Below are 5,365 nucleotides of genomic sequence, written 5' to 3'. Positions count from 1 at the left end.
TTTTTTTGGAAAATTTCATATAATTCTCTATCAATCTACTATTTTGTATGATTTAAATAGTCAAAGTATCATGTTTTTAACATTTTAAAAAAAATTAAATTGTATGCACTCCAACTGTTTGATAAAATGCATAAACTTAATTACCACATTATATTCATATACTAGGTGTAAGACCCGTGTATTACACGGGTTTCTTAAAATAAATAAGATAAAATTTTGAACATCAACGAATTATTAAAATAATACAACACATATAAGTGAAGACTTTATTGAATAAGTATGTAATTGAACCGAAAATACAAAAAAAAAAATCATTAACGAAATATTCTAAAAAAGTTTTAGAAATCATAAATTTCCAAATACTTCTTTGAATACAACATTAGATGTCTTATTGGTAGGGTTTCCTTTGTTGTCTAAAATTAATATTTTCAATCCGTCTCTCCTTTTAACTCTAGACAATGCAACATACAACTGTCCATGAGTAAACACTGGTTGTCTCAAAAACAAACCAACCTTTGATAGCGACTGTCTTTGACTTTTGTTTATTGTCATCGCAAAACATACAACAAGTGGAAACTGTCTTCGCTGAAAGGTGAAAGGAATCCTTTTATCCGACGGGGTCAATAACATTCTTGGAATAAACGTATGTTTCCTATATTACTTCCAGAAATTATCTCTGCTTCTATAACACGCTTACCCAATGCTATAACTCGCAACCTTGTTCCATTACACAAACCGTATTTTTGGTCAATATTCCTCAATAACATAACCGAAACACCGACTTTTAATACCAATTTATGAATTGGCAAACCTGAAGGTCTAAGGCCATTTAGAACATCAGGAGAGTATAAAGATTCGTCAAAGTCATCATGTATTAAATCCGATTGACAAAGACTGTTTGAACTTAAGTATTCTTTTTCATCTCCAGGAAATAATGATAACAAACGATTGTTTATTTCTTGAACAACTTCATTTTTCGGTGCAAGGATTGCTCTTTCTTGAAAAAACATCGGATTATTGGCATTTTCAATAGAAGGATAGACAAATGTAATTAATGAACCTATAGGATCCGATGAATCTGTAATGAGAATATCATCTGGTGTATCAATAATTGCATCGCCGTCGTTTAAGCCACCAACCTTTGCTTCACCTATATTCAAAATCCAGTTTGCAAATGTGGCTATTTCTTCAAAATTAGATGTTTGAAGATTTAGCCTTATGTTTTTTGTTAATCTTAAGACCTTGCAATTTGACCAAATATAGGAGGAACTTATTGAAGCATTGACGATGTCTTGTCTACTTCCATTAGGAACAACAGGTAGAATTTGTCTGAAATCACCTCCAAAAACAATTGCTTTTCCTCCAAATGGCAATTTTGAGTTGCTACGAAGATGACAACCCAATATATCCTTCAAAGATCTATCCAAAGCTTCAAAAGCATGCTTATGAATCATGGGTGCCTCGTCCCATATAATCAATGATGATTTTTTTAACAATTCAGCAACATCACTTTTCGGCGTTATAGAACAAAACGAATTCTCAGTATGATTTAAAGGGATTATAAATCAAGAGTGCCCTGTCCTACCTCCTGTTAATAATAAGGAAGCAATACCACTTGAAGTAACATTTAACACGATTCCACCCTCCGATCTTAAAGCGGCGGATAATGTTTTCCAGAGAAATGTTTTCCCTGTACCTCCGTAACCGTAAACAAAAAAGACGCCTCCTTTCTTTTGTTTAACATTTGTGATAATATCATCAAAAACACCTCTTTGTTCATTTGTTAATGAACCAAGTAGCTGATAAAACTCTTGCAATAGAGTCGTCCTGTCAAAATCTAGCTCCTTAGTAATCAATCGATTATTTGAAGAAGATACAAACTCATGATCAGGGTAAGGCATTCCATCAAAATCTTTGAGGCTTGAATTGTTCTGGAGTAAAAAAATTTCAATCTCATAAAGTGTCAAGTTCTTAACTTGATCCTCAGAAAGTGATAAACCTGTAAAAATTTTCAAGTTAATTCTTTTTAGATATATAAGCATATAAAATTAAAACTTATTGTTAAATATATAAAACCATATAATAATTTTTATTGCATAAATATAATATATTATGTAAGAATTAATAAGTAAAACATTAATTTAAATAGTGAAAAATAACATATTACCTGGTGTCTTTAATCTTAGTCGTTGATTATAGAGAATTCCATTTGATAAGTATTGCCAAGTATTTTCCTAGACAAAGTACGGTCTAGACAAACTATTAGACTTAAGCATAGTTGCAAAAAGATAACGCAAATAATATCCAGAACCTGAATGACTTGCTTCCTCAATTGCATCAATATATTCTTTATCATCTTCCAAAAGTCCAAGAGCATAACATACCTCTCTAAAAGTAGCACACACATGTCCATTAACTGTACGAATGTCTGCAAAACATTTCGGATCTTTGACTTTATTTAAAAGGATTCTCAAAAAATATACTTCGCCAAAATTAGGAGAGACAGTGTGAATTCGACTGACAGAAAATCCTTTTTCTCTTGGCTTCCAACAACGATCCTTAAATTTCCAAACAAACTTGGTAGGAAATTCAACATAAGAAAGTTTGTGTGCTTCCTTATTATGTTCATTACACTCCATCCAAGCTAAGAACATTGAAGAAGAAACAGACTGTTTATTGAGGACATCTTCAATATCATCGTCAGCACCGTATACAACATTTTGTTGTCCAGGAAGATGAAAAGGAAGCCTCACAATAGAAGGAGTCCTGAAATGAACGTCAAATTTGAATATACGCCATGAAGCTTCACACGCAGACAAATATCTACAATCGAAGTAGTTTTTTATTTCATCAACTACATCATCATTATCATCTGCGTTGTTGCTTGGTACAACCGCAATAGTAGCCTTATCAGGACCCTTGTTAATATATTTAAACAAATATTTGATGGAAGCACCCTGATTGCACCACTCAACATTGATGTGAGCTTGGTATCTTTTCAATAGGAGTTTGTGATATGGAACCACACTTCTTTTATCTAACTTAACACTAGACTTTTCAACAAAAGATCCATCATTACGTCTCCTATATATTGGATAACCATTTTCATCAACCGAAGTATGCTCTATGTATGTCTTCGGAAAGTTTTTTGAACACTTGTTATCAATCATGCATGGGCATTTAGGATTATCACTACCACAAGGACCATGCATCATGAACTCGCTGACAAGTGCATACAATTCTGGATCGTCGTCTTTGTTTGGAATTTCAGCAGAAATAACATGATCAATATGTTCAACGGTTGGGAGTTTGTAATCAGAGTGCATGAAAAGACATATATGAGCATGAGGTAGGCCGCGCTTTTGAAACTCCACCGTATAGACAACTAGAAATTTATTTACAAAGAGAGGTATTATAAGATTTGAAAAAAAAACATATTAACAAAATATATAAAACACAATGCATTATTAGTATAAATTACCTGCTTCGACCGAATCCAACAAAGAATTTTTCTTTAAGTCTTTAATCAATGAATCTAGCTTCATTTTGAACAACCTAGATAGGATATCCGGTCTGTCTTCGGGTTTGAGGTTTTTGTCAGCAATAAACCTTTGAATCTTGGGCCACTTTGGATTGCATGTTATAGCTATGAAATAATCTGGGTAGCCAAACCACTTACAAAGTGACATGGCATCTAAATAGTTATGTATCATGTAGCGTGCACCACCAGTAAAAGAAGAAAGCAATATCACACGCTATCCAATATTTGAAATATTTGTAGTTCCATTGTTTTTCACGTTGCGTAACGTTTCATAGGGTTCACATCGAAGAACTTTTTGTTGGTTGCGTATGTAATATAGTCTCTCACTTTCAATCATCGTATAAGCATCAACCAAAAATTGTTGAAAAAACCTTCTTGAATTCAGAGTTAATGAGAAAATATTAACTCTGTCTTGAATTCTATAAGAAAAGAATTCTCTCATTGTACAGTTACGTCGTTTGCTATTCGTTGAACACGTAACACCTCTATGAGGGATGTCAACTCTATATCCATCATCCCCATAAGGAAAGAGCAGTGGGTATTGAAGAGCCAGGTAAGCAGGATGCAATTCATTTATACGTTGTCGACTACCTGATTTAGTTGTTACGATGATATCTCTATTATCAATTGAATTACCAATGTCACTAACAATTAAAGCAGCAACCTCAGAAGCGGTAGGTAGGTTATATGTCCTTCCATCTTGTTGTCTTCTTCCTATAAGACGTAACTTTAGATCTATATTAGGACTTGCATTAAAACAATTTCTTGCCATTCTATAACACTTAACCAACTCATTTGTTGAATCCAACATAACCTTCAAAAATCTTATTATTTCAATATCAAGTGGCTGAGAAGTTGATTTGCACCCATCTTTCTGTGTACTGTTAATAATGGCGATTATATGTAATATTTAGTAGGTAAATAAGTATAATGAAAAATAAAGGACTATTATAAAAAATAAACACGAATATATACCTGAAAGCATGTTGTCTATTTGAAAGTTCGTTCTCGATATCATATATGTATAGTTGAGAGAACTTTGGTTGTGATCCATCTATAGGTAGAAGGTTGCCCATACAATGGTAATTTTGACTACTAAGTCTGAAAATATATGGACCTTTTCCTTTGTTAACGGAAGAATCAACTTTTCTACCCATCGATGTAAATGAAAACATTGAATTAAAAAGTCGAATGTTGTTCAGAAAATGTTTCCCTTTGGGATGAACAGAATGATACAGATTTTGGTAATCTTCAGGTGCTTGTTTTAATTTAGGAAGCTCGACCTTTCCGTTACCACAACACATTGAAAAAGATGTTTTGTTGCCATCTTTATTGCCTATAAGGGCTTCATTTTGCCATAATTTTGCATGACAACTTGTAGAAACAAAACTCTGATCACCATGGTCGAAATAATCTGTTAAAAAAACTCGATTAAAGATATAAATACATTATTCTTGAAATGAGTCATAGTTTATATATAAAATTAGTGTTACCTTTAGAGATACCGGAAATTAATTGAACATGATTATGCTCAACGTTTAAGTCTTCATCTGATATTATGTCTATGGGTATATGAGATATATTTGAAATCTTAATTTTAGACGTTTTGTTTGTCCAAGATAAATTGATAGAATTATCTCGAATGACTGTTGATGAAGACGTGGTTGTCATGTCATTAGACAATATAGAATGTTGTCTATTTCCTGACACTGAAAATATAAATGTTAGTATTGAAATTTGAAATAAAAGGGATAAAAATATGATTTAATTTGTACACAATGCATACATATTATTTTATGTAACTTATATAGTACGAAAACCGAT

The 5,365-nt window shown here is 32.4% G+C and overlaps 1 pseudogene; it reads right to left on the bottom strand.

Moving 5' to 3' along the window:
• Positions 1-345: 345 nt before the first annotated feature.
• On the bottom strand, positions 346-3,545 carry LOC111906296 (uncharacterized; annotated as a pseudogene).
• Between the last annotated feature and the right edge of the window lie 1,820 nt (positions 3,546-5,365).

This window comes from Lactuca sativa, chromosome 5 (assembly GCF_002870075.4).
Source record: "Lactuca sativa cultivar Salinas chromosome 5, Lsat_Salinas_v11, whole genome shotgun sequence".
Taxonomy (NCBI): domain Eukaryota; kingdom Viridiplantae; phylum Streptophyta; class Magnoliopsida; order Asterales; family Asteraceae; genus Lactuca; species Lactuca sativa.
The sequence above is the reverse complement of the archived record's forward strand: the minus strand, read 5'-3'. Positions and strand labels throughout refer to the sequence as shown.